The sequence below is a fragment of the Plectropomus leopardus genome, chromosome 9 (assembly GCF_008729295.1).
Source record: "Plectropomus leopardus isolate mb chromosome 9, YSFRI_Pleo_2.0, whole genome shotgun sequence".
Taxonomy (NCBI): domain Eukaryota; kingdom Metazoa; phylum Chordata; class Actinopteri; order Perciformes; family Serranidae; genus Plectropomus; species Plectropomus leopardus.
Genome location: NC_056471.1, coordinates 30,321,260 through 30,342,336, shown reverse-complemented (window position 1 = coordinate 30,342,336; position 21,077 = coordinate 30,321,260). Strand labels below are relative to the sequence as shown.

At 39.8% G+C, this 21,077-nt stretch overlaps 1 long non-coding RNA gene across 1 annotated transcript in view; it reads left to right on the top strand.

The window, feature by feature from the left end:
* The first annotated feature begins 584 nt into the window (after window positions 1-584).
* LOC121948544 overlaps window positions 585-21,077 on the top strand; it is a 76,792-nt gene continuing 56,299 nt past the window's right edge. The window contains exon 1 of the long non-coding RNA XR_006106159.1: window positions 585-912. This is a non-coding gene — a long non-coding RNA (uncharacterized LOC121948544). The remainder of the gene's footprint in view (window positions 913-21,077) is intronic.

Below are 21,077 nucleotides of genomic sequence, written 5' to 3'. Positions count from 1 at the left end.
AAAACATATAAAAAATGTTTTCCAAAATTTTTACAGATTGTTGCTGGGTTTTTCTTGTTTTTTTGTTTTTTTGTTTTTTTTTTAACTTTCCCTTTGTTTGCTTATTTTCAGGTTAGTTTTTTTTTTTTTTTTTTTTTAAATCTTATTTTCTGGTAATTTTGGGTCATGTCATGTTAAGTTGCTTTTTAAGTACCTTTCTGTAGGAAGTCATACCAATTCGCGCTGGTTTAAAAGGGTTAATATTTTTTTTTATAAAAAAAGGAGCGGCGAAATGTGCATCAACTATTCATGAGTGATATCCATGGATCTATTTTGGTGATATTGCGTAATAACCATAGACGTATTATGAGGAAGGCAGTAACCACTAGCAGTAACTGCAGGCTCCCAGCATGCCCGGCTTGTAAGCAGTGAATCGTTGAGACAGGTGTCAATCACGCTGCACCTGCGGCTGCGTCCCTTCCTCACGTCCCGCCCCCAGCCCTCACGAGCCAATGAGAGCATGACCGACTAACACCAAGTTTGATTGTCTTCGTTAAAAACAAAACAAAACAAAGAAACCGCAATAAGTCGCGTGAATGGGGAGCAAACTTTGACTTTACTGACTGAAAGTTTTCCGTTATTATTATGAAAGTTTTCTGTGTCGTTATAGTCGGATTTTAACAACCGGAAAGCGTCTGAAAAGGCCTTGACTCGTTTATTTAGCGCAAGGACGTTACATTACGCTTCGGTTGTAGCCTAAACTTTTGGAGGGAAAGCGAGAGAAAGTCAGCGTTTGCCAAAGACGCTTTTGAGGACTGAAGAGTATTTCAAACAAACTTGGCGCCGACGAGAAATCAGCTGAGCAGGTTTTCATCAATGGAAAGAGTCGGATGTTAAGTTTGGCCTCCAAAACGCCGCCCACACACCTGACAGGTAAGCCTTATTTGCTCCTTTGTCCTTAAGTTGCTGTTCATTAGTTACGTGTATTTGATGCACAGTTGCACCAGAGATTTCTGGTATTATTTTAATTTGAAGAGCTGAAAAGATATTATTTTAAAATATTGCTTTAATCACTCTGCTGTGCAGAATTCTGACTATGGAGATCTATGTGTTTGTTGCATTGTTTGTATATAGGTTTGCAAAACGCCTGCATGATGAGTTTCATATAGCTTTCTTTGATATTAGTGACATTTTGAGCACATAGGCATTGCACTAATCATTTGTGATATATGTTAGCTAGGGGTGTCCAAACAAACTCTTTTCAGTGGGTGCCAGATTAGATAGGAAGGAATATTTCATATATATACTGTATAGTGTTTTGTCTCCCAGTAAAAAAATATTTAGCTTTCCACTAGGGATACACGATGGCCACCATGCTGATTTCTGCCTATGTTGCAAAAATTGACAAAGTGAACATGTCCAAAACATAAACGCTAAATTGAATGAAACGATAGAATAATAGTGAGTCACCTCACCTTTGATTATGTGCACGCTATCTTTTAATGATCCCCCCCTGAAGCCACCCCTCCCTCCCTCTCTCCCTGAGAGCTTTTTACCAAAGCGGCATCTGCAGTTTGTTTCCAGTTTTGATGTCATGATGGTAATTAACTGGCAAAATGTAAGCTACAGCATGTCATGATATGGCCACATCACTATTCCCAAACAACCTGCAAGCATATGGCGCCAAATGTTACATTTCCCTAATAGCCCCTGAGAGCAGCGGCGCTGCCATTAAAAGGAGAAGGAAAGGCTGCGTTGAGACGCCGGCAATTTCAAGGGCTCAACAGTCGAGCTGAGAGCTGTCAATTCACTCTGCCAGCGTTATGAGTTCATGGGGTTCTGCAGCGCCTCGAGCTGAGCAGCTTTCACAAATTAGAGACAAGCGAGGAACTGAAGTCACACTGTACACATATAATTAATTATAATCTTTTTCACTGGCAGCACAAGAGTCTGCCTCAGTGTACTTGAGCACTGCCTTGCTCAAGGACATGGCAGCAGTGTGCGGCATCTGCTGGTGGCTTACCTAAAGTATGCTTGTTTACATGTAGCTGTCATGAGGTTTCTTTGTGTGCTGATGAGGTGTAATGACCTGCTGTTTAGGTTCCTTCATTATATATTTAGAATGAAGTTTAAGTTTTATAATTTCATTGAACACAGTGCCGGACCGACAACATTTAGCGCCCTGGAAAAGCTTCCATTGTTATTATTATTATTATTACTTCTTTTTTTTATCAAGTCTACATACGCTCCCTGGGTATCCTCCTATCTGTTGTCGCCATACCCAGATGCTGTATCGTTTTACACCTGTGAAATGCATTGTGTATTTTGAAAATAAACTTACATTTTCACAGGAAAAAAACAGTTTTTGCTCAATAGATGCTTACAGTTTTTTAAAAAAAATAAACTTAATGTGAATGTAATGTAAAACATATCATATTTGCATTTATTTTCTTTTGAAACAGCAGCAGGTGGTTAGGTTAAAAAAAACAACAAAACATCATGGTTTGGCTCAACATTCATATGGGAAGTGAACAGCGGGCTTCTGGGTGGACGTCAGGGTTTTAATCGACCCACTCACCCATGGGGACTTAACTGCTCCTTATATTGCGTTGTTACTGGTGGGGTTTCAAACTGATGCCATCTGACGCCGCCTGGCGGCATCTTAAACTGACGCAAAAGGTGCCTTGATATGTCTGATCTCAAATAACTGACAAAGCAGCAGTATTTGACGAGTTGGGAAATGAGAGCTGTTATTGTATTTATTACTAAAAGGAACAAGAGCAAATATGAAATCGACACAGATAAACAAGCTAGCTCACAAATCATAATATGTTATGTGCATATCACCAAATTTTGTCTTCTTGTTTTTGTACTGCACTCGGATGAACGGACGTACTCTAATGCTCTTCCCATACACTCATTTTTTTAAAAATAAAATCAGCAAGTTGACTTCCTATAGAAATATCCATCACTGATTGAACACGGGCATTTATATTTTATATTTAGGGTGAGAAACGTAATCAGCCACGTTCAAGTACCAATTTTTTCCCCCTATTTTATGTATTTGTTTAGTTAATTTTCCTTCATTCTAGATACAAATCTACATGTTTCAGCTTAAGTCTTTGCCCATTTAAATGGCATTTTTGGATCCTGGGTGCTTTACTTTTTTCAGAATTAACCTTCAACAAGCACAATAGAATTATGGACTAATGTTTAAATTTGTTTCGACAAAAAAAGACGTTGCAAATTACTTGTTAAGATGGACATTTCTCGCCTGGTCAACTGAGTCCCCTCATCTGAAATCAGCTGGAACGTCCCCACGCTTAACAGATCAAACGGTTCCGCCATCAGGACGGACCTGTCACGCCGCCAAATAGAGTGACCAGACTCATGATCCTCTCCGCCGCTTACATCTTTCACCGGTTCACCAGGACTTTGATTGCCAACATTGAGCAGCCAAGCGGCTAACACCATTTCCACCTCTTTACGTGCTCCGCTGCTCTCCTCGTCGCCGCTCTCGCCGAGCCATATGGCTTATGGACACGCTCCCCATTTTTCAGATAACTTCTCAAGCGAGAGGACAGGACATAAGCACAAGAAAGACGTACACCCCCATCCAACACCCCCCCCATCCAACAACCCCCCCCCACTGTGCACGGTGTGTGCAGAGCAGCAGTCGTTATTAGCTGGTCATGGTTCTTTTGGGGTGATATTTTAAAGTGAAAATTGAGTTTGAAAGTAAAACTGATGCAGGAAGGAGTATTTCAGTTATGGTGCATCTGATAAAAAATGTAGAAACTAATCTCGAGAGACCGGAAAACAATTAAAGTGAAAAACATGGTACAAGGTTTTTAAAAAAACAACAAACTTATGGTAATTTATGAGGATTAAAAATAAAAAAGAACAGTAGTTTCTACATTTTTTATCAGATGCACCATAACTGAAATACTCCTTCATCGTCGCCATCATTTATTTCAGCCGTTTATCAGTTAGCCTACTTTAGTTAACTGTTTAAACTTCATTTGATGACTACTTTATGCTCATTCTCAACACGTGGTGCTCAGGTGTTACCATTGATCCTAGACTCTGGGGGCCCCAGGCAGAAACACCCGTGAGGCCCCCACACACCTCCATAAAAATGCACTCCCAGTGATGGCAGCTCTGGCAGCCAAAATCTGGCCTTTTATTTGGCCCAATTCAAGGGCGTCATTCATGCTAAGTCTAAGCACGTTCAGCAGACTGTTGGACGATCAGAGCCGATAAATACCCATGAAAACTGCAGTCATTTGACCCGTGTGTGACTGCTGATTGTAACGTTACCTATTACATAAAAAAACCCATGTTAGCGGGTATTGGCAGTTTTTTAGTGGAAAACAGGCTATACTGTAGCTAGAAAAGGCCCCTCTGGGGATTTTGGGGCAGCAGTGATGCACTTTAAAATGCCTGTTAGAAGGTATAATGTGGTTTTAAGTTGTGGATGCGAAAAGTGTCATTATCAGTGGCTGTTGGGGGCCCAAATATTTGCCTGTTTAGTCTCTCCTGACGATATACTATACTATACTGGGTGTTACAGCTGACTCAAAATGAGGATGTACAGTCTCACTGTAAAAATGTTCATGCTGTTTGTTTTTAACTTTTCGCTGTTGTATTTTCAGTATGTTGTTCTTTCATGTGAAATTTGGCAAAGACTTCCATGAAACAGAGATTTTGAATCAGTGGGACTATTTCTGGTTAAATTAAGGTTAAATAGATAAAATACTGTATTTCCTATTCAAATTATATTAGTTTGTCAAATTTGGTTAGCTATTTTACAGTCTTTCTAAGACCCCCAAGAAACTGCCAAAGTACTCTGAGTACAAGTGTCCCTGGTTGTGAATAAATGATATACGTGTAGTGGAATACTGGCTGAAAAAACACCTTACACTATGTTCAAAAAACTGTTAATAAACGGTTTTAGTTTAGTTTTTAGTGTAGCGTTTAAAAATTTAGCATATGCAGAGTCTTTCAGCGTAAAAAAATCTGCTTTTTTTAATCAGCTTTTCAAACACCCACATTGATCAAACTCTAATATTCTCACATTGTGACGTAATGTCTGCCGTAGAGCAAATCAACACCACCAAAAGACAACCGTAGAAAAACCGTGAGCACCGCCAATACTCCACATTATCCACGCTTCCCATGTTTCAGTTGCTTCATCCATCCTTTATGGCGCGCATTCCTTAAATAGCTGCATCCTTCCGAATCCTCAAAGGGCTCCGTAGCTGAAAGAGTTAAGATTTCCTCTCCTGACGGTCCGATGTTGGCAATGCATGACAGCGCCAGTTGACAGCGCCGGCTATGGATGACAGATGACAGTGGTGGAGGGAGCGGTTTGGTGTGTGTGTGTGTGTGTGTGTGTGAATGTGGGGGGGTGATTATGAAGACAAGGTGTCCACGGGACACCTCTCAAACACATGCAGACATCCTCAGTGCATGCAGGCCTCTGTACGCACATACAAACACACATGCATGCACGCACACACTCGCACGTTCCTCCCAGGCATCATCCCATCTATTTGACACAGTAATTACAGCACACACTGATTCCAATGATGGATGAACTCCCAGACTGGGATGAGCAGTCTCTCCTTCCTCCCACTCTCTCCTCTCTTTCTCTCCCTCGTGCTCGCCGCTCTCTGTCTCACCACAACCTCCAGCCATGTTACACACGGAGCTTTAATGTTGCTTTAGGAGGACGTGAAAGATGGTTCCTGACAACAGATTACAGGATATTTGCTGTTAGAAGAAGCTAGATCTGCTAAATCTGTGATAAGTTGCCCAAAATATGACTGATGCTTTAAAGGAAGCCTTTAATAGGTTATTGTTAAATTGTTATTATATTTGCTATAGAGCTGCTTGAACATTTTTGTAAATCAGTGCCAAAACAAGCACATTTAGTGCTAAAGGCGGGCTTCCTGAGTAATTATAATAATAATAATAATAATAAAAATAAGAATATAAATAATTATGATATGAATATCAACAACAACATAACAATGACAATGATTATTTTTATTATTATTCTTATTGTTGCTGATGCTGTTTTTATTTATTGAATTTATTAATCTATAAATCTGCAAGTTTCATCTTTTTTGAGTGTTATTTGGTGACGGATGTCTGGATGGCGCCCTAAGTGGCAGCTTATGTCACCGACAGGATGTTCCACCACTGTTGTAAAAATGAAATTAAAGCATATATTTTCTTTTTAAAGCATTTAAGTACTAAAGCATAGTTTTATAACTATAACTTTTTTCATCATGTTTTTCTCCCACATGCATTTCTAACTTCTTGTCAAATTCAAATGTGCTTTAGTAATGGACCTAACTACACTTTCAAGTTATTCTGTAGTATTTTCTCTCATATTCTTGTGTATTTGTGCACATATATGTATCTCTGTCTTGCTATCTGTGAATTTTTGCATTAGCTGTGCACGGCGCACCTTCAGGATTAATAAGAATCTCAGTGAGAAGGATTAGAGTGCCTGCACGTTATCCTCTTCCTCCTATTTTCTCTCGCTCTCTCAGTTATTGTGTCTCGCCCCCTCTTAGTCTGAAATAAGACGATAGACTCAGTAAGGTGTTTCATGCCGGACTGGCATAGCAGCAGATGCTTGCTGGCATTTCATTGAGTTGTTAATGCAGCACACAAAAGGAGAGGCCCCCGATTCAATTTGGCTCTTTCTGTCTCAACCGACTGCCCTTTGTGTTTCATTAAGGGGACACAAGAACACCTGGTGGGGACCCGGGGAGCCACCGTCACCTTGCTTGGAGAGCAACACTGGATGTGACAGTGACGGTCGAGCTCCGAGCTACGTCTCAAAATTTTTGATGCTTTACATGCTGGGTTGTACCCGTAGAGATCCTCAGGCAAGGGTGTCTTGGTTTGTCGGCGGTTGAGGATAAAGACAACTGTTAGGGCGAGTCAGACTGAAGATGAGGTAAATCTCAGATGTAAATTTGCTGCTAACTAAGCTAAAAACACTTCTACACACTACTTATAATTTCTCAACTTTAGCAATACATTTGCAAGAAGACCTTCACGAAGCCTCCTGAGCTGGTCGCAGCCCTTCAGACAATTCATCTTGCAATTCTAGTGGATTCAGAGCAGCACTTTTAAGAAGGGTCAGGAAAGCTAATAAATATACTCTTTACGTATTTTTGACAGAGCAGATTGAGTCGTCACTATGTGAAATATACGCTAGCCAATTTCTGCAAAACTTGCGGCCCCTACAGCCCCCTGCAGAGTCAGTGGATTTTTGAATGGGACACAGTCCTGAAATAAGTCTGTGGTTAACACAAGCCTACAAGACTGTCATTTGCTCCATGACATAAAATATGTCATTAAATACCCCACTTGTGAACTTTCAAGTTTTTATGTGTCTTAAGGACGGTTGCTAACAAGTGGCTAAATGAGACTATGAACATCGTCAAGCCAAACTGCGCTGAACATGATTTTACAGCCTCATAGTGGTGGCGACACGGCCAAAATGTAGTTAATTTATAGCCTAATTTTTGCTTTTTACTTCTGGCAGTTACATTTAGGAAAAAATCATAAAAGTGTTGTTAATTTGTGAAGATTATCTTGCTGAACAAAACATGTAATTATTATAAAGAGCTTATTTTCTGCCAAAATCCAATGGAAAAATCCCATAGGCTTTCTCTTCTGTGTTGGCCAACAGAAAAACATCATTTCTGCGGCGCTCTTTTGGCCTTTTGATAATCGTCGTGTGGGTATTGACCAGCCAGTTCCATCAAAAACTCTCAGTGTACCTTAAACAATGTGTGCAGGAGATGCCCATGTTTTATTCTGGTTAGTATCATAATGTTTTGGGCGAGAGGTGGGCTACAGTCTGGACAGCTGTTGTAGTTATTTAACTGTTATAGTCATTTTTAGTCCTTCTTTACCTGATCTTTGGACTCATTATCCCATTTTGTTCTGTATCTCATCGTATCTCCTACATATATATATTTAAATTCTGCACTGATAAAGGTTATAATTGCTGTTATTGTAATTGAGTGGCAAGGGTGCAGGGCATGAAAAGGGAGGGTGAGGTGCAGGTAGTTGGGGAGGTGGAGGAAAGGAGGGTTGTCGCCTCAGGCTGTGAGTGAAGTGATGCTGTGAGAAAGGTCCGTCCTGCCCATCCCCACCGCCTGGCCGGGAAACCAGCCACCCCTGACGCATCAAAACCTGTCAGAGGGAGAACAGAGACACGGCGAGGTCACGGCGAACGGGACAGGCGACCTTCTCGACGCCTGCTGATGTCTTTTTCATTAGTCGCCGAGGGGAGGAGTGAGGGGGAGCGGAGGAGGGCGGGTTGCCGATCCGGTCGACTGCCCCGGCGAATTGGGCTGAAATGCGAGGCAATCGAGGCTAATGTCATTGCCCACACAAATTAATGCAAGTGCCATAACGTTGTGAATGTTGATATTAATATGGAGGAGGTTCTGCGAGGAATTATCTAATCCCCTCATGCATTTTATGATGTATGTAAATGAGCGAGGAGGTTGTAACTAAAAGGGTGATTAAACTGTCAAAGGTTGGATATGAAATTGTCTTCGATGCTGGAATTCTTGGCCTGACTATGGACTTGTGCTGTTGTTCAGTCCAACATTGTCTGAGTTGTGACACCAAGTAGCTGTTGTTTGGTAAAAAATTGTGTGTGTTTTAAAAATACCATTGTGCTTGCATTCCTTTTCAAGACATAAAATATGAAAGTACATTTAGTGGCCCAACTATGAGAGAACTTTCCAATAGATACAATAAACATACAAACAAATGCAGCCTCTCATTTACTGACATCTTAAATACAAACTAATGATTATTTAAGGTAATCAGAAGCTTATCATTGATTGCAGATCATCAATCAATAGCACCATTTTAAGACTCATTGAGCTTCATCCTTGCATTATTTGCTACAGTTTGTACTTGTCAATATTTTTGCGTTCATGGATGTAATTACTCGAGTTAATATTTTCAACGACAGCAACAATTAATTGATGTATTTGTAATATTAAAGCTGTGATAGCCTTTCTTTTTAAATTGGTTGTGAAAACATTGACAATTTCCTCTGACATTTACTTTAATATTACACAAATAAATTTGTAATTGCGATGTTATTTCCATGGCTAAGGAAAGTACAATCAGTATTTGTGTTGAGCTACCTTCTCTCAAAGCCAGATACCAGAGATCGTAAATTTGTCACAAGTGGCTTTTTCGGCACCAAACGTGGGTGTATTTGAGCGACCTGTCTCTTTTTCAGTGGGGATAGTGCCACGAAGAGCAGTCGTTATTTACTGAGAGGTCACTGCATTTTGTGTTGGGATAGTGTGACAAAAAGCTTTTTTTTAAATTGAAGCATCACTGCATTTCCTGTCAAGAAAGTGCCATTAAAACTGGTTGTTTTTTACTGAGCCATCGCTGCTTTTTGTGTTTGGATAGAGCCACTAATCGGTTGATTTTTAGCAAGACATGGCTGCATTTTCTGCCAGGAAAGTTGCATGAAAAGTGGTTGTTGTTTTTTCTTACTGCATTTTGTGTTTGGATAGTGCAACATAAGCATTTTTTTAGCAACACATCACTATGTTTCTAGTCAGGATAGTGTCATGAAAAGTGGTTGTTTTTTACAGAGACATCACTACGTTTTCAAGCAGGAGTCAAAGCAGGGTATTTAGAGCCAGAGCATGATCTTTTTCTAACCATAACCAAGGTGCCTAAACCTAACCACAGTGCTTTTGAAACATAAAGTACAGCGTATCTGTGTCACAATAACATATAAATGTAATATATCAATGTTTTGCAGAAACAGACAATACTAACATGTTTTCTGGTGATTTGGCTGAAAACTAAAACTATACTTTATATACTCAGAAAATTCCCCTGGGTGCTCTGTGTCATTTAAAGCGTCTTTTTAAATTAATCTTGTATTGAGAAGTTCTAGACTTTTTTACCCAATACAATCGGAAATTTGAGTTAAAGCACTCAGTTTTTGGATTCATGAGAGTTGTTCATGTGCACTGATGTTTTTGTCTCGGACCATGGGAATAACATATATGAATTTTGAAAATTGCCGTAGTTCCCCTTAAAATTTGGATTGTTTTTCCACTTTTAAAAGAAAGTCCATACTTGTATTCATCCCACAATGAAGCCAGATATCAACTACTGCTCATTCAAGTGAACCTTTGGGGAATACCTTGGCTCTGACTGCGGCCGTAACCACTTAACTGTTCATACAGCCTCGCATGAATCACAGCCACACACAATGGCCTGCCGGCCCTCGTATAACTGAGGCCTTTTCCGCCCCCCGAAATATTGCAGGGGACCGGGGAAAGGCAGCGCTTCCAGAGAGGATGTGAACATGGGCCGTGGGCACATTGTTGGCCTTGAGTCTCACCACGCTACAGTCTTCCAGGGCTTTTGGAGTAGCGGGAGGGGCGGCAGTTGGTAGCCTGCTTCTGTGGTTTCCTGTTCGCATGGCTTTTAGACCTACAAGACACCAGGGACCGGGCCGCTGTGAAAGAATATTCAAGGGAGGCGAGTAAATCCCTTCTTGACGTCAGCAACATGTTAACTTTGCGTGACGCGGCGAGAGCTAAGGAATAGGTGAAAATGAATTTGCTACTTTTTCCGACAGTATGACTCAGCGCCGTCTGTTTATAGAGTGAGTAACTTGCTTCCTTCTTAAACACCACAAGGCCAAATAAATAGTACTTTTCGCCCTGCAACAGCGACTGAAATCATAAAATGAATAACTTGTATTTTATTGGCCCAGAAATGGCAGCGTTAATGGGTTTCATATTTACTGATATGAAATCTAAACAATAGCACAGACCTCAAATAAAGAAGAAGCATGCAGGGTGTGCATGGATTCAGCGACTGATGACTCTCTGACAACAGTCTTGATTTGTACTTTGTTTGGGTTTTTGGTTGAAAAAAACTGTTGAAAATGTCTTGTTACTGATAGGAAAGTTAAGATTCTCGTCCTCTTTATATTCCACCCAGAAAGTTGCCTTTTATGATTTCCACACTATCTCTTCCTAATGTCAGCATTGCATAAATCTTGGCACAACTGTCATCACCCCAGAAAACGAAAACATTTTTTTGCTCCGTATCCTTGTCATGTTTGCACACTGGCATGACCCCCTATTGTTATGTAGGGGCAGCGAGGAGCTCTTTGATGCGCTAAGTGATTTACAGACCTACAGGACATAAACAAATGGTTCATTCAGGACTCTGGGCAGGAAGTGCCCTCCAACTTCAAACGGGTGCACCAAAAAAACAATAGCCCGAGGTCGATTTCTCTCCTGTCACATTATTTTCTGTCACTGAGCTCAGTGGCACAAATGGCACTGTTGGACTGGAATAAGTGATGTTTTTTTTGTCTCTGTAGTGTCTGTCATTGCCTATTATGAGTGGTTGTGATTCATTGTGCAGGATCAAAAGTGGAGTCTCAGGACTTCTGACATTTTTATATAATCTCAAAATGCAAATAACACTGCATGAATAGTAAAAGGAAATGATTTCCCACCAAGGATAAATAATGTTTAGGAACAGACAGTAGTTTATTGTCAGGTCACAGATGAGTGATGGTTTATCGTCGTACTTATGAAATGAATGATTTCCTTTGTTTTTAGCATTTTTTGTACTGTATATCTTTATTATGTAGATCAAAACAGACGGATCAGAAAGGTTGGGAGAGCCTGGATCAGATGGTGCTGGTAGGTTTATCTAATCATGTTCAGATTTGTTATTTTCATAAACCTGACAATATATATGATTTCTGCTCTTGTTATATTATCTGTATTCCCATAAGTGTACAGTTTTCTGCTGCAGTTTAAACATTTAGGAAAGGAAGAAGAAAGATTTGTATAACTCAGCAGGTCAGAAATGAAAAGTAATTATACAAATGTAATAGTGAAATATTGCATTTTTGATTTTTCATGTGATTTTTACCAGTACAAAGAATATACATATCTGACGAATTCAAAGGTATATATTTTTTACAACAATTCCAAAAATAATGACATAAAGATAAAGGTAGCAGTGGAATGTACATTACTGATATTACTTAGATAACTTATATCTCATAATTTAACATGAACAGACAATAAACAAAGCATGAGATGCAATAGACTGATAACTAACATTAATATGATACTTACTACTACTGATACTGGCAAACATACTGAAAAATAAGTGTATAGATCCCGATGTCAAGGATGATTTTATTTAGGTGTCATCATTACACATGATGGGGGTGGAGGGAAAAATCAAAATATTGCGATATTTTGGGTTGGCAGTGTTGTATCGATATGGATGGCAAGTATATTTTTTTAACATTATTATTTGAATTATTAACATTGCAAATACAAATTAAACTCTTAGTAGTCGGTCCACTAGAAATATTTTTGCTGTAATAAAAATGACTGAAGTGACATGAACAGACTAAAAACTTTATTTGATTAGATGCTGAAAGTTTGCTTTTGGAGTTAAAATATATCACAATATACTACAATATATGTTATCACAACACTCAACATTTTACAAAACGTTTAAATCGGTTAAAGGTTTAGTCGCAATAATATTGTATTGTGACTTAGTTATCGCGATAATATCGCGTCCTGATTCCTGCCTCTAATATGTGTCTTTTTATAATGCAACTATAGCCAACAGTTATTATTGTAGCTAATATTTAACTCAGTTTGTGTTGTGAATTGATGTTTTAAAATTGTTTTTATTTACAAAAACAAGCATTACTCTTCAATTCCAGCTCAGTTTTTGATAAATAATGTTTATATTCAGCTAATTTTAAACAGCAAACACATTTCAAGGGAATCGTTGCTGAGTGAATTACCTGTTCTCTTAATGAAATGAGGAAATGTTGCGTATTAATATGTCCATTATATTGCAAAATTGTTGATCGTGATCATAACAACTAAATGTTCTCTGACAACATGTTTAATTTGTTTTCTGCCAAAATATATCCATTCATTGTGACTACAGCACTAATTTTTTATCTCCTTTTTTGTAAACATTTAACTGAAATCACAATCAATCCCTAAACTTAAACAAAATGCTTTTTCTGGCTAAACTCAAGACAAAGGACTGGATTTGAACCTCTCTCCTTACGAAGCCCACAAAACACATGAAAGAAACGTCTCTAAACATGATCCAGACAGCAAATACATTGCCACAATAATGCAGTAAAGAAAGCAGACGTAATTTTTAGGTGACAGGTTTGTCTATTCATCTCTTTCTGTTCAAACAAACCTTAATTTATTCATATTAATGGCAACTATGGCAATAAAGAGTAATTAGATCAAACACATTTTATGCAATACAAAGACTCTGTTATTTATTCTATTAGGACATTACCACGAACAACCCTTCATAATCCCATGTGGAAGCTAAAGCTCATTAATCTTCATACAACAGCATCATCAATGTCTGTTTGATTTGGGGTCTGACCCTCTCACACCGGCCCGCACCGCTGAGGACGCTCAGAGTGGAAGGTGGATGGGGGGGGGCTGGGGCTGCCCTTTAAACAGGCATCCTGTTGTGTTACAAAGTGAGAAATAATCATTCATTAACCCCTCTGACCCGGCAGAGGAGAGGCGGGGGGGGGGTTACATTGAGCCCCTCATTGTCTCGTCCTCTCCGCAGCTGGGTCAAGCCGATTGACAATGCACATAATGATCTTAAATGGATTAACTGGCCAAACACGCCCCAGAGTTTCCTTTTCAATTATGAAGTGAATCGGTTTATAAAAATGGAGCCCGGTGTGGATAGCAGGGACCAGAAGACCCTCGGGGATTACTGGGAAGAGTGTGTGTGTGTGTGTGTGTGTGTGTGTGTGTTAGAGACAGAGAGAGACGGAGGAGAGAGAGGTGTTTGCAGCCTGCAGGACAGGCAGGGACTCTCTGGGAAAGGTGTTTTATAATGGGAGAGTCTGGAGGAGGCTGAGAGGAAGGATTGGGTTAGCTGGTGTATGTGTCAGCGTGTGTGTGTGTGTGTGTGTGTGTGTGTGTGTGCGCGCCTGGGGGTCTCAGAGATGTCATCTCTCAATAAGCTCCCTGAGGTACAGAGTTTATTGTCACAGTGAAGAGCCTGACAGACAAGTTAATCAATCTGGCAATTTGGTGTTGCACGTCTCCCTTGTGCCCCCCCACCCCACCACCCACCCACACACACACACACACACATAGACGGGTGGGAGGGGTGTGTGTGTGTTTGTATTGCAATGTTCTAGCTTCAGTTGTTAAACAGCAGGTGGAAATTATCTTCTTGTTATCTCAGCCTTTTCTCGCAAAATGAGTGAACTGAACACAATGAACATCTGCATGGAAAGTGAGAGAAATATGTCTCCACTCACTGCAAGAACTAACACGAGGAACAGGAAGTAGTTTGACAGTAACATCGAATGATGCAAGTAATAGTGCTCTGATCAGGCTGGTGCATCTGCAGATATTTACTTTAAAAAAAAGTCTGCGCGTCAGCACACAAAGAGAGACATCAAGGGTTTGACAGTGGGACTGAATGATTGGTCAGATGGGTTGCAGTCTTAATTGTCCATCCATTCAGGTTTCTGTGAGTGTAACTGGGGGTAACTGACTCTCAGCTTGGGTGTGAAAAAATGATAATTTGCACTGTAATTCCTCCAAGTCATACAAACAAAAGCTAGTTTTTCCTCTGTAAATAAAAACTAGGGCACATAATTTAGTATTCTACATGTGATTAAACAAATAAGGAGAAAAAAATCTAATTTAGAATATTAAAATTAAAACAAAAAGATTTTAAAAAGTCAAAAAGCAGAAATGATTGTGATAATTGGGTTTTTCAAAAAATTAAAAAAATTATGTGAAATCCCTCTAGTTAAACTACTTCTTGGTTTGATTTACTAAGAGGATGCAATTTGAATAATCTGCAGTTATTTTACATATTGCCACATTTTTCTTATCATTTTCCATAACCTGTAGAGCTTTTGAGCAGTGCTCATCATTAGAATACATTGTTTAGTGAAGAAAAATGTTTTAGCAGTTTCCTACAGCAGCAATTACAAATAAACTAATAAAAAACAAAATAGTAATAATTGATGATAAAATTGGTTTTGAGATTTTATATTTGTCATAATTCTGTTGTGAAACAGTAACTCTTTCACGTGCATGTGATCCTGGGATCATTGTGAGATTTAAAATTGAATTAAATACTTTTAACCAGTTATACTTAACTTAGGGCCTGCAGGCCGATCGGCTGCTGGGTGGCCCACTGAACATTTTGTAATTCAAAATAAAAATGACTTGATTCAAATGACTTGATATCATTTTGCAAAGGTGGCCCAAAGGAAGTCAAGTATCCTGCTATAGACACTGTGTATTCTGACAAAAAAATCTGTGAAATTAATTATTCACTGATGCTGATGAACCCTCAGGGACTGTTTGGCGCATTTTACACACCTTTCATTCTTCATTTTTTGATAAATTTGGCTGTGTTCATGCATATGGCATGCATTTTGGCAGGATTGTGTATTTTTGTTTATTCTTGGAATTTCCAGCTCAACCCAGTACAATAACTCTAAAATACACTGTGTAAAGAAATTGTTACATTCATACTGTTAAATGCAAAAAAATAAAATACAAAAATGCTCCACTAAAACCCATTCACACTGCAGTTTTGATCCCAAAGCCATCAAAGCATTAAAATTACATTGTATTATTTCTGGTCGTCATTCTTGGCTTTTGTCTTGGAATTTGTAAGTTTTACTGTTTTCCAGCTGATAGTAATTTTTACCATATTTGGCATATGGAGAAAACGCATGCTATTTCCACTAAAAAAATAGAAAATCATAATAATGTGTAATATTTTTTATTGCCCTAAAAACAGGAAGACAACAGACAAACAGGCTATATAAATAGGATTGTTTTCCAGTATTTAGTACAGTGATATTATCTCCTTCTTATTATGTGTTTTTGCGACTACTTACAGTGTAGCCAGCTGCTGTTCGAATAGACCGACCTCTAAAATGACTCATCCGATTAGGTTTCAAGTGACTCTCCAAAGAGCTCCATAAATGTAATTCCTTAACACCCCTTAAATGTTTGCTATCACAGCACTGTGCTCAACACTCTGTTCCAGTTCTTAAACACATCTGTGTGTGTGCGTCCGTGAGCATATGTGTGTGCGTGCACAGTGTACATCTGCACGCCTGCTTTGCTGCACGTTCAAGTGTTACATGATCTAAGTGGTTTTCGAGGCGCAGCACAGAGTTGACCGCAGCACTGTGCTGTGTTGTGACAGCTTTGATTAATTTGATAATGATGACCTGTAGTGGCACTTTATGCTAAGGTAAGCACAGCTGTCTGCCCGGGTCAGGAGGAGCAGGAGGAGGTCGCCGTATAAGAGAGTTAACTTTGTTAATGGAGACACGGCCGAAGGGGAGACTCAGACCAAGGACAGGGATCAATGAAAGAGTCTTTTAATGAAATGGACAGTAACCTTGGAGGGGATGTAGGTCGTCACAGCAGCAGTGCCAATGACTCCAGCCTGCCACTTTCTTTTCGTTCTTTTTTTGTATTTCCTGTTTTCTTTCTTACTGTCTTATCTTTATTTTTTGTGTGGTTTTGTACATAAACACTCAGATTTTCTGCTTATGTTTATGACCTTTCAGTCTTCTTTTTTATAGCCATTTTCACTCTAGTGCATCAGCACATCTGCTTCAATACAAAAACCCATTTATATTTCCTTTCTTTCTCTTTCTTTCTGCTGCGTATATCTTCACAGTCACAGCTCTTGAGCCCGAGTGGAAAGCTGCCATTTCCCGTTGAGCTTTAGCCCGCACTGTGAGAGTTTGTACTCTTCCTCGATTTCTTAACTGGGTGGAGATGAGACACCCGATAGCTGTCCGGGCCGGACAGTGAGTCATCCTTTTCCAGCGTCGACTGGAACTTGAACCTTTAATCCCGAGGATCTCAGAATCCGGAGAGTTGCAGATTCCTTATCATTTACATTAATCTCAGGAATTTGCACCATGCCATGAAGACACAGGCTCCACTTACTTAACTGACACAAAATAGGGTAACAGCTATGATGATACTTGACTGGTTTTAGCCACACAACCATATCATGCACTTGGTTGTAAATAATAATGTAATAAGACTGGCAGGGGCGAGGCAGATGTTTAATGTCAGCCGCAATATTTAATTTTTATAGATATTGAGCCTCATAAGACATGGAGTTGAGGTTTTCCTGATGAAGAGAGACAATTTTTGCACTACTATACCAATATTAAATGTTTCTTTATTGACAAGTTCAGTTTGTTCCAAATTTTCACGTTAAATCTGATATCAACCAGCTGAATGCCTTTTTCGGACCACCAATCGGAGATTTACGCTATCCAGCTTCGATTCAAATGACAAAGCTTCTCAGTGTCAAGGGTTTTATTACGACTTCAGCAGTAAAGATCTGCAGCTCTCACCTTCAGCTAAAAGTTCAACCTCGTCTCTTGCCAAGTCCTTTGAAGTGATCCTTTCAGAAAGAAAAAGTCCAACACTTGTCCATAAACCATGCCAGGCCCTGCACCAATGCCCATATGTGAAATTAATACCTATTTCTAAACTAACCCCTTCTAACTACCACCACTTACACCCGCATACCTTAATCCGCCTCCTGAACTCTGCGAGGCTCGTTGGGAACGAAAGCGGGCTATCAGGAAGACAAATTGTAAATAAATCTTTTGCCTGCATTTGTGGAAAAAATCTGGATGAAAACTACGGCGAAGGAAATCCAATCTGTTCTTTGGAAACGCTGCATCAAGGTAATTCAAGACAACGTGGCAGCTGTAAGGATGACATAGATCGTTTCGAAATACCTCTTTTTCCACTTCTCGATATCGGACTGCTGCGGCTGCCGGAGATTTCTTTACCAGGAACCAAAGGAAGCGGCGGCTTGTCCTGCAGAGCTCGGTTCGTTTGATCACAACCATATTGAGTGCAGCAAAAATCATTTGTTGGATTTATCTTTGAGTCACTGCATCAAGTTAGACTTCAGCGTCTGGCACATATCACTTTATGACAGGCACACTGTAGCAGTTACAAAGCCGAACCCGGAAGCATGTGATGGAAAATTCCAGCACCAAAAATCCATATGTATTTTTATAAACTAATTCTGAGTAGAGCTCTTATTGTGATATAGATGTTCCTGTGTCAGAATGCCATTGAAACGTGCCTGACACTTAATCCGAAGTGTTAATTGCTGTATCAAGAGTACGCTCACTGTTTTACGACCTGATTACATGTTCCTCTATGTGACACAATACACTGAGCCGGGAATGTTAAGTCAGCGACAGTTTGTGGAGGGAAGAGGGTGGTCGGGAGGTTAGGGCTTCCCAGAATAGTTGAGCTTTGCAATGCACCGGCTGCAGAATGTGTTGAGTATTTGCTAATGGCGAGGATGATCCCTCCCTCCCAGCAGGTATCGCCTCCCGTTACCGACAACAAGGTTAAACATGGACGCTTGTTAGGATCAGAAATCTTCTGTTGTTGTTTAAACACAGGCATTTGGCTGAGTGTTGTCTTTACTTATAAGGGTGAAGTCATGTATTATCAGAGTGAGCTTCATAATAAGGAAAACCAAAAAAATCTTTCTGTGAACATGTGATGTCATAATAATTCTTACTTTGCCAACGAGGTTTTGTTTTCTGTACAGTTTGTTTGTTAGCAGTTTTACGAAAGAAATACTGGCCAGATTTTAATGAAACTTGGTGGAAGGGTGAAGCATCAGCTAAGGACTAACCCATTATAATTTAGAGTAGACCCAAATCATGTGGTGGATACACAAATTATTTTTTATTTTTGCATTTTTTCATTTTTTTAAAATTGTGAAATAGGGCCTTTAGCGTTGGCATTAAATCTTAAAATTCAGAAGTAAAGTTCTGAGCCTTTGTGCTCGACTTGATAAAATCATTTTGTGTCTGGGACGATCCAAAAACCAAGCTTACAGTGGAGCTCTGGAACATAAATACACACACATCATGCAACAAACTGGGTGAAATGCATCGTCATTGACTGGAAATTCACAGTATTGTTTTACTGGACGTTTTCATGTAGAAAACTGCACTGAGGATTGTTGTTACCAACATGTTGTCATATCAGCATGCTGCAGCAAAAATTACATTGCAGGTTTATTTCCTAACTTTCAAGAAAACCTATTTCCAGTACTGTAGAACCTATCCTAAAAATCAATAATGTGGGACAAAGATTTTATACTGCCTGTGCTGTCTTTGGCCATCAGTGTTTGACAGTAATCAACAGCGATAATATGTTCAAATAATGGAACTTTATTGTTAGTCTTGATGGTAGACATTATTCAATGTTTTTTTGGCCCCAGTGTGGATGTAATTCTGTGGAAGCAACTCTTAATTTAGAAACACACTTGGTCACAACAGAAGGACCAAATCTCTAAACATTAATCATTTGATTTGCAGTCTCATTTATCCCCAAACTCCGAGACCACAAATAGAGATTCCTAAATTATTCACGAAAGCGGGAACCTCCTCGCTTTCCTTAAGTTATGATGGTCATTGAGAAAGCAGGTTAAACCCAAGATAGAGGGCCAACCTTAAATACAAAGCAGCAGGAGATGGAAGAGTTGGCTTTCAAAGGGAGATATATGGCCAGTACAAGACCAGGATCAGTTGCTTTGGGAACTTAAAACCTTGGATGACGGTGAGAGCCATTTATAATATTAAGATGAATAGGCTCATCCTGGCACCAGACGCCGTGGTTGGGAGTTTGTCTCGTTTGATGCAAATGAACCAGATCACTGTGTGTTTAAAGGCTATTTAAAGGCGGATTTAAAAAAGTGGAAAATTTCTTCATGGTGCACTTTTGCTACCACTTGGTTGTTATCCACCTTGTTGATTTTAGTTTACAGGCCTAATCCTTTACTATTGAAGAGGTATGACAGTGTCTGCCTCACCTCATTGCGGGAGTATCCCACTGTGGCAGGTAAAACCTCCCAAATCAATAGCACATATGGTCCGCATTAGAGTGGGAACGGCCTCCAAAAAACCTCTTTCTCCGAGAGTGGCTCACGTCGATGACAGACGCGTTCTGATTCCACATATGTTGAAATGTAGAAAGCGTTACATGGCCGCTTTGATACAGGATGATTTATAGGGCCTTGACACCACTTGCGAATGTCTTTGGCGAGGGCACGGGGAGGCCCGCGCTGCAAGTGGATAGTGTCGATCAAATCACATTCAGGGCCACAACAAAATGGATTGCGTTTCCACTCAGAAGTTTTTTGACCTATTGCTTTTGTACTCCTTGTTGGGTCATTGTCGTCAGCTGTCAAGCTGCTTCTTTTTCGTAGATTGAAAGAAAGATGAAGAAAGACAGGTTGGGTAAAAGTACATCCTCATGGATATTCAGTGCCTTCACACTGACAATGCCATCTGGAGGAAATAAGGAATTTTAATCTCAGTATTCTTGTTGTGCACGGATTTCATGCTCCAATTAGACAGCGGCTGAGGCAGATACAGGCAGGGGAAAAAAAACAGCAGACAAAGCTCGATGAGATCTGCCCAGTGTGCATCAAGGACCTTGCCAAAGAGCTCTGCATTACAAAATAAGGTTGGCCAGGGTCACTGTCTTGTGAGGTATAATTATACCCTAAAACTAAGCCTCTCACGTCGACATAATGGTAGATAAACAGAGTCTGATTTGTGACACTTCTCAAGTTCGAATCCAGACTGATGCAGCTAACTCAATTAGCAAATGGGGGATCACGCAGCCCCTTAATAGGGATTGGTGGGGATGAGCAAACTTGTTCCCAAAAATTAATTACCTCTCACATTTCTTGTGGTCATCAAAGTACCCTGAACTAATGGCACAGCTAAATCCATATTCAACGAAGCGCTCATGTTCCATTAGAAATGTCAGTCATAAGCTTGACAGAGTGGTGCACTAATGTTTGCTGTTGACTCACGCCCTTCAAAAAGGCCCGAGCATGCAAATGAGGTCTTTAGCTATGTCTGTTGGATGGGGTAATTTGGTTACGAAGGCATA